This window comes from Ranitomeya variabilis, chromosome 1 (genome assembly GCF_051348905.1).
Source record: "Ranitomeya variabilis isolate aRanVar5 chromosome 1, aRanVar5.hap1, whole genome shotgun sequence".
In the NCBI taxonomy this organism is placed as follows: domain Eukaryota; kingdom Metazoa; phylum Chordata; class Amphibia; order Anura; family Dendrobatidae; genus Ranitomeya; species Ranitomeya variabilis.
Genome location: NC_135232.1, coordinates 1,037,366,387 through 1,037,375,928, shown reverse-complemented (window position 1 = coordinate 1,037,375,928; position 9,542 = coordinate 1,037,366,387).

Sequence of the window (9,542 nt, the reverse complement as noted above, 5' to 3'; positions counted from 1 at the left end):
ACTAACTACTAGGAACTTTGTCACCGTCCCTAACACTAACTCCACCACCTATGGGCTAGTCCCAACATTTACTCTATCTTACCCTAACTTCTCTACCTAAACTACAGTCAACTATCTATCCCTATACTACTTATCTTTAACTCTACAGTATGCCTTACATTATCACATCCTACACTGTCTATTACTTATAACTCTACTACACACTGTCCATAACCACATAAATCACATGACACGATATAAACAAAGACGAATTACATAATACACATTGCAATACAACAGAGCACGATTGGTGTCTTCAGGGCCAGGAATGATTCAGCACAGTCCACCAACCTTACACGCGGATGACACACTGAAAAAGGACATACAGATGATACATGGATGTGGAGTGGTGTTGTAGAGTAAGGTATTCTAATCATTTCTCATGCTGGATCAATAAATATTTTAGGGACATTGGCTCATTAATTGCACTTTGCTCTCTGTGACAACAATGTCTATCTCCACATTCGGTGTAAATAAATCCTCCTCCCAGGTCACATTTACTGATCACTGGAACATTTCATATGTAGCAAGACCAGATTAGAAGTCTGCCATAAACTCAAACCCGTTACTGTCACAGTCAAAAGTATTACTGTATGGACAATGAAACATAGCTTTTTCAGCCTAAGAAAAAAACCGTCCCTCGGCCGGTGGTAGGGGAAGCTGTAAATAGCATTATGCTACTTATAGAAATGGAGCAGCCTTGAATTCCTTTCCTCAAGTGATTTGTAGAGGGACGATGGGACTTGTGGGACGTACACAAACAAAGCAACGCCGTGCACAGTGAAAAATAGGACAACCCAAACACCCTGATCATAGACACACCAGAGATTAGCACCACACCAGGGAATAAAATTAAAAATTTGCTTTTATTACATAATTATAGTAGCAACAATAAATTCATAAAAACATGTATCATATAAAATGCTAGTACGCACCACAGGACATATAAAAATGGATAAATTAGAGCAAACCCAATATTTCATTAATAGATCCCCACTAATATCGTAAAAAAATTAAATATAACCTATGTGGTATACAGAAAGTGCTATGATTTATGTAAAAAAAAATATATATATATATATATAAACCACTTAATATAAAGTGCAACGTGTTGAAGAAAATTAGATTGCACATATGCTATACATATGAATAGCAATCATAGGCGCAGCTGAAGAAAAAAAGTGCTATGTGCTAAATATTTAATATAAACTACAACGGTGCTTGCAAGCTCCCGCTACCATGAGCCTGGAAGAAGTAGTTAAAGTGACCAACATATGAACAGCAATCATAAGCCCAGCTGGAAAAAAGTGCTATGTGCCAAATAATAAACTCCAAGAGTGCTTGCAAGCTCACACAACCAAGAGCCTGAAAAAAATTATAAATATACAAAGTGACCTACGTGCATAGGGGGGGATCTATAAAAAATATATCGGTCAATACCTTGGGTGGCTAGGTCCTGTGGTAGCGCCCCGATGCGCGTTTCGGACAAATTCCTTCGTCAGGGGGTGTTAGATAGAGGTCCGAGGAAAGTTTATATACTGGCGTTCCCCTATCACTGGCGCCCTCGGTACTTCCAGCGCATGCGTAGTCAGGAGGATCCGGGAACCTGCGGCCACGTCCCACGTGACCGGACGTACGGGACAGAGAACCCGACGTTACCAAGGACACTGGGACACGACAACAGACCCCGGATCGCAGACCGCGCATGCGCTCTACCCAGGAGCGCAGTATAGGAAACAACGCATTAGTGAGTGCAACTAAACTATAAGGTAACTAGTATCATAAAAAAAGGGAGTAGGTGAATACATGTATACGCCATGTCACTAGAGCTCCATATCTATATTACATAGTAGGAGCATATTGCTATATACACACACTGCACTGCAATGTTTAATTGCTCAAAACAAACATGCAGATGTTTCCTCGGACCTCTATCTAACACCCCCTGACGAAGGAATTTGTCCGAAACGCGCGTCGGGGCGTTACCACAGGACCTAGCCACCCAAGGTATTGACCGATATATTTTTTATAGATCCCCCCCTGTGCACGTAGGTCACTTTGTATATTTATAATTTTTTTCAGGCTCTTGGTTGTGTGAGCTTGCAAGCACTCTTGGAGTTTATTATTTGGCACATAGCACTTTTTTCCAGCTGGGCTTATGATTGCTGTTCATATGTTGGTCACTTTAACTACTTCTTCCAGGCTCATGGTAGCGGGAGCTTGCAAGCACCGTTGTAGTTTATATTAAATATTTGGCACATAGCACTTTTTTTCTTCAGCTGCGCCTATGATTGCTATTCATATGTATAGCATATGTGCAATCTAATTTTCTTCAACACGTTGCACTTTATATTAAGTGGTTTATATATATATATATATATATATATATATATATATATATATTTACATAAATTATAGCACTTTCTGTATACCACATAGGTTATATTTTATTTTTTTACGGTATTAGTGGGGATCTATTAATGAAATATTGGGTTTGCTCTAATTTATCCATTTTTATATGTCCTGTGGTGCGTACTAGCATTTTATATGATACATGTTTTTATGAATTTATTGTTGCTACTATAATCTAATATATAATTGCCTAGAATACTACTTCCTGCAATTTGTGCCAACTTCCGTGGCTTTGTCCGGAGCTAATGTCCGGAGCTAATGTCCGGAGCTAATGTCCGGAGCTAATGTCCGGAGATATGTGACGTCACCAGTGTCCTACACCCAGGCAGAGCACAGGGGCCCCAGGCAGCATATGGGGCCCCAGGCAGAGCACAGTGGCCCCAGGCAGAGCACAGGGGCCCCAGGCAGCATATGGGGCCCCAGGCAGAGCACAGTGGTCCCAGGCAGAGCACAGGGGCCCCAGGCAGCCTATGGGGCCCCAGGCAGAGCACAGTGGCCCCAGGCAGAGCACAGGGGCCCCAGGCAGCATATGGGGCCCCAGGCAGAGCACAGGGGCCCCAGGCAGCATATGGGGCCCCAGGCAGAGCACAGTGGCCCCAGGCAGAGCACAGGGGCCCCAGGCAGAACATGAGGCCCCAGGCAGAGCACAGGGGCCCCAGGCAGAGCACAGGGGCCCCAGGCAGCATATGGGGCCCCAGGCAGAGCACAGGGGCCCCAGGCAGAGCACAGGGGCCCCAGGCAGCATATGGGGCCCCAGGCAGAGCACAGGGGCCCCAGGCAGCATATGGGGCCCCAGGCAGAGCACAGTGGCCCCAGGAATAGCACAGGGGCCCCAGGCAGAACATGGGGCCCCAGGCAGAGCACAGGGGCCCCAGGCAGAGCACAGGGGCCCCAGGCAGCATATGGGGCCCCAGGCAGAGCACAGGGGCCCCAGGCAGCATATGGGGCACCAGGCAGAGCACAGTGGCCCCAGGCAGCATATGGGGCCCCAGGTAGAGCACAGTGGCCCCAGGCAGAGCACAGGGGCCCCAGGCAGCATATGGGGCCCCAGGCAGAGCACAGTGGTCCCAGGCAGAGCACAGGGGCCCCAGGCAGCTTATGGGGCCCCAGGCAGAGCACAGTGGCCCCAGGCAGAACATGGGGCCCCAGGCAGAGCACAGTGGCCCCAGGCAGAGCACAGGGGCCACAGGCAGAACATGGGGCCCCAGGCAGAGCACCGGGGCCCCAGGCAGAGCACAGGGGCCCCAGGCAGCATATGGGGCCCCAGGCAGAGCACAGGGGCCCCAGGCAGCATATGGGGCCCCAGGCAGAGCACAGTGGCCCCAGGCAGAGCACACACCAAATCGGAGGCCGAGGGGCCCCGCCAACCAAATCGGAGGCCGAGGAGCCCCGCCCACCAAATCGAAGGCCGAGCAGCCCCGCCCACCAAAGCGGAGGCCGAGGGGCCCGGCCCCGCCCACCAAAGCGGAGGCCGAGGGTCCCCGCCCACCAAATCGGAGGCCGAGGGTCCCCGCCCACCAAATGGGAGGCCGAGGGTCCCCGCCCACCAAATGGGAGGCCGAGGGTCCCCGCCCACCAAATCGGAGGCCGAGGGGCCCCGCCTACCAAATCGGAGGCCGAGGGTCCCCGCCCACCAAATCGGAGGCCGAGGGTCCCCGCCCACCAAATCGGAGGCCGAGGGGCCCCGCCCACCAAATCAGAGGCCGGGGGTCCCCACCCTCCAAATCGGAGGCCGAGGGGCCCCGCCCACCACATCGGAGGCCGAGGGGCCCCGCCCACCAAATCGGAGGCCGAGGGTCCCTGCCCACCAAATCGGAGGCCAAAGGTCCCCCCCACCAAATCGGAGGCCGAGGGTCCACACCATCCAAATCGGAGGCCGAGGGGCCCCGCCCACCAAATTGGAGGCCGACGGGCCCCACCCACCAAAGCGGAGGACGAGAATCCCCGCCCACCAAATCGGAGGCCGAGGGTCCCCGCCCACCAAATCGGAGGCCGAGGGTCCCCGCCCACCAAATTGGAGGCCGAGGGGCCCCACCAACCAAATCGGAGGCCGAGGAGCCCCGCCCACCAAATCGAAGGTCGAGGGGGCCCGCCCACCAAATCGGAGGCCAAGGGTCCCCTCACACCAAATCGGAGGCCGAGAGTCCCCGCCCACCAAATCGGAGGCCGAGGGGCCCCGCCAACCAAATCGGAGGCCGAGGGGCCCCGCCAACCAAATCGGAGGCCAAGGAGCCCCGCCCACCAAATCGAAGGCCGAGCGGCCCTGCCCACCAAATCGGAGGCCGAGGGGCCCCGCCCACCACATCGGAGGCTGAGGGGCCCCGCCCACCAAATCGGAGGCCGAGGGTCCCCACCCACCAAATCGGAGGCCGAGGGTCCCCGCCCACCAAATCGGAGGCCGAGGGTCCCCGCCCACCAAATCGGAGGCCGAGGGTCCCCGCCCACCAAATCGGAGGCCGAGGGTCCCCGCCCACCAAATCGGAGGCCGAGGGTCCCCGCCCACCAAATCGGAGGCCGAGGGGCCCCACCAACCAAATCGGAGGCCGAGGGGCCCCGCCCACCAAATCGAAGGCCGAGCGGCCCCGCCCACCAAAGCGGAGGCAGAGGGACCCCGCCCACCAAATCGGAGGCCGTGGGGCCCCGCCAACCAAAGCGGAGGCCGAGGGTCCCCGCCCACCAAATCGGAGGCAGAGGGACCCCGCCCACCAAATCAGAGGCCGAGGGGCCCCGCCCACCAAAGCGGAGGCCGAGGGTCCCCGCCCACCAAATCGGAGGTCGAGGGTCCCCGCCCACCAAATCGGAGGCCGAGGGTCCCCGCCCACCAAATCGGAGGCCGGTCCCCGCCCACCAAATCGGAGGCCGAGGGTCCCCACCCACCAAATCGGAGGACGAGGGGCCCCACCAACCAAATCGGAGGCCGAGGACCCCGCCCACCAAAAGTAAGTGCGGCCCCAAAAGTAAGTGCACCCCCGGGTGCAAAAGTAAGTGCGCCCCCGGGTGCAAAAGTAAGTGCGCCCCCGGGTGCAAAAGTAAGTGCGCCCCCGGGTGCAAAAGTAAGTGCGCCCCCGGGTGCAAAAGTAAGTGCGCCCCCGGGTGCAAAAGTAAGTGCGCCCCCGGGTGCAAAAGTAAGTGCGCCTCTGGGTGCAAAAGTAAGTGCGCCCCCGGGTGCAAAAGTAAGCGCGCCCCCCAGTCCCGTGTGTGAAAAGTGCTGCTGTAAAGCTGGTAGCGCTGTTCAAGCACCATGTATTTCCTTCAGGAAATGCCCATCTAATATATAATTGCCTAGAATACTACTTCCTGCAATTTGTGCCAAGAAAGAACATACCAATATACATTAGTTATTGATACATATTATTTATTATTTACATTATTGTTCTTAAGCAAAGAACCGTTGTTGTGGCATTTGCCACAACACGCAAAGTTGTTGTCTGATGTCTTTCATCACTCCCCTCATAAGCATGTTCATGGATCCTGTGTAACTATACCTTAAATAACAAGAATTGTCAAGAGCTGGTGAGTGCAGCCATTTTTTGTTCTTTCTTACTATTATTTATTAATTGTATTATTCTTACATTTGAATAAATAAAGTATATATGGATTCTAGACTCCCGATTCTTTAGAATCGGGCTGCCATCTAGTTATGTAATAAAAGCAAATTTTTAATCTTATTCCCTGGTGTGGTGCTAATCTCTGGTGTGTCTATGATCAGGGTGTTTGGGTTGTCCTACTCCACGTGGTGGTGGTAATCACACATATTGCACAGAGTACCCGTAATAGTATGAAAATTAATCTTGATCTATATAGATATATAATACATTTCTTGATAGTTGTTGGTACTTCTGTGTTTTAACATTATATAACTTTTGCTGTGTTTTGCACAGGCCTTTCTCCCCTTCGCTGTGATTATGGACTTTAAAACCAGGGAGGTATCCTGGCAGGGACAGATCAATGAGGTTTTCTCAAGTAACGATGTGGCAACTTTAACAACTGGTGCTTCACAATTTGAGGAGATGTTTAAAGTAATAAAAAACTTAGCATATAAGAGAACCCGTTCATGGTGGAATAGGGCCTTTTTAGAAAACTACATCCAGCATCATTTGATCCCGAGGGGATTACGCATACATGTTACCCCAGCATTTCCAGTAAATGATGACGAATTTATCAAAAATTGGGAGGAGGTATGCAATGTTGCATCAAAACAACTGATGGATTTATTGGTAAAACATAATTCCAGGAATTTATTGGAGGTGGATAAATTACTGGATGAAGAGTTTATTAAGGCCAAGGCTTGCCTACCAAATGATCAAATTTCATCTATGGATGGTCAACTTGAAAAATTGATGGATCAATGGATAAAAGAGATCCGAATAAACCAAACAAATAAATTAGTACGAGACCAGAAGGATTTCTCAAGTGGAAAGATCTATAGATGGCGGAAAGATAATCAAAATGGGGACATTAGGAGCCGGAATCTTTCAGCGTCCTCTAGCACTGCGGTTGTGGATATGTCTGGTGCCTCCTCTTCCGCCTCAGGGTTTACAACCACAGCTTCAACGCCTGAACGTAAACGTGAGCCACGATATGCAACAGCAAAACGAAATTTTGGACAATCTCCTGAGGTGATTAATTTAAGTTCTCATGTGTTATCAATGAATGAAATTAATGTCCTGCAGAGAGGTTTGATGTTTTGTCCAACGGCCAATTTCAATAAGTTTGAGGCTGTTAAGGACTTGCATCTATTTGCAAGGAAACTTTTGTTTACAATTTCATAATGAGGATACGTTACGGTTGTTCCCTACAGAGGCAGAACAGGAGGCACTAGCCACCTTGGAGGAATTGGCTCAGGAACATAAGGAATTAATAGGAGGTAAGATTCCAGCGTCCATCCGTCCCAAATCACGTAAGTTCCCACCCTTGTCAGCTTGCTCTACAATTGAGGTTTTTGTGAAAACTGTGAGTAAGGCCTTTGATAAAATTCCTAAATTTCCTCAGAGTGATAATTTGAGTATGGGTGAAAAAGTCGCTTTAAAAAATTTACAAAATATGAGGGATGTAATATTTAAGCCGGCTGACAAGGGTGGGAATGTAGTTGTATGGCCCAAATGCCTCTATGAAAAAGAAGCCCTCCGTCAACTTAGGGATGAGGTATGCTATAAAAAGATGACATTTAATCCGCTGGTAAAATTTCAAGGTGAACTCCTAGGTATGCTTCGTGATGCCTATGAGGGGAAGGTGATCTCTAAGGATCTGTTTTTGGCCCTTCAAGTAGTGGAACCTACAGTACCAACTATGTATTTGTTACCTAAGGTCCACAAAGATCGTAGTAATCCACCTGGGAGACCTATAATCTCAGGGTGTGGTAATTATGTAGAAAAAATAAATAAATTTGTGGACAAAAAATTAAAACCACTGGTTGCGGAGCTTCCATCGTTCATTAAGGACACCAATGAGTTTTTAAAAAAAGTGGATGGCCTATATATTGGCGTAGATTCCTTGTTGGTGTCCTGTGACGTTGAAAGTTTATATACGAATATCAGGCACAATGACGGGACTCGGGCCGTGAAGTATTTTTTGGAGTCATCTATTTTGCCCGTGTCAATGAGACAATTCACTATTCAATTGCTGGAATTCTCACTGACAAGGAATTTCTTCCTTTTCAGGGGGTCCCTCTACCTACAGCTCCAGGGCACTGCAATGGGCGCGGCCTTCGCGCCCAGTTATGCAAATCTGTTCCTGGGGTTGTGGGAGAGGGACCTTTTGATGTCAGGGCCTGGGTCATCAATGGATCGCATCCCAATGTGGGTGCGATTCATTGATGACATATTCTTTATATGGCAGGGTTCAGTTGAATCTCTTAAGGACTTTATGTCAGAATTGAATCAGAACTCTCGTAATTTAAAGTTAACATACAAATATGACACAAATATGATGGAGTTTTTGGATGTTAGTATACACAGGAATAATGAGAACTGTTTGCAGACTAGGATGTTTCGCAAGGCGACAGCTGTAAACTCACTCCTGCATGCAACATTTGCACATCCTCCCACAATGATCAACTCCATCCCTATTGGTCAGTTCTTACGATTGAGGAGAATTTGTTCTGAGGATGTTGAATTTGAAAGACAGGCTTCTGAGCTTAGAGATAGATTCCTGGAAAGCGGGTACAGCCGACGTTCAGTGAAAAAGGGTTATAATCGGGCTAAAAATATTTCACGGCACCAAGCACTTTATGGAACAAAGCCAACTAAAACCAACCAGGTGGTAAGATATATAACACAGTACCATGGGCAAAGTGAAATGGTAAGATCTCAGTTGAGTAAGTCTTGGGGAATCTTAAAGGTGGATCCTATTTTATCCAAATATATAGGTGAGAACCCCACTATTACGTATAGGACGGCAAAGAACTTAAAAGATTGTTTGGTGAAGAGTCATTATCCACACAATCAGACTCCCCCTTCTTTCTTGGATAACGCGAAACAGGTCCTGGGGTGTAGGCCATGTGGTTAATGTGTGGCATGCCCAAATATAGCAAGGGAACAGACATTTAGTAATTCTGATGGCACAAATATATTTCAAATTAGACATAGTATAACATGCACGTCTAAGGCAGTTATTTACTATGCCACATGTCCCTGTTCCCTGATATACGTGGGCATGACCACAAGGCAGCTCAAAACACGTGTCCGTGAACATGTGTTGGGAATTGTAGCGGCAAAAGAAGCCGAAGATGTTTCACTTCTGAAAACTATCCCGAAACATTTCAGAATCTATCACAATTGTGATTCCTCATTATTTAAAGTGATTGGTATTGACACCATTAAAAATGGGGAGCGGGGTGGACCAATTACAATACCACTATCAAAAAAGGAAACAAGATGGATTTGGGTTCTAAACACAGTTTCACCAATGGGCTTAAATGAAAATTTAAGTTTTGCCCCTTTTCTATGATGATGGATAACCAGTTTTATGTATCACATTCTGTATATATTGTTTTTATATCGGTCCTGGATTTTAATTTTTATTCTTTTATATATATTTTAGATTACACTTACCTAATTTGTGAATTGTTGTGAGTGCTTTGGGGTTCTGGA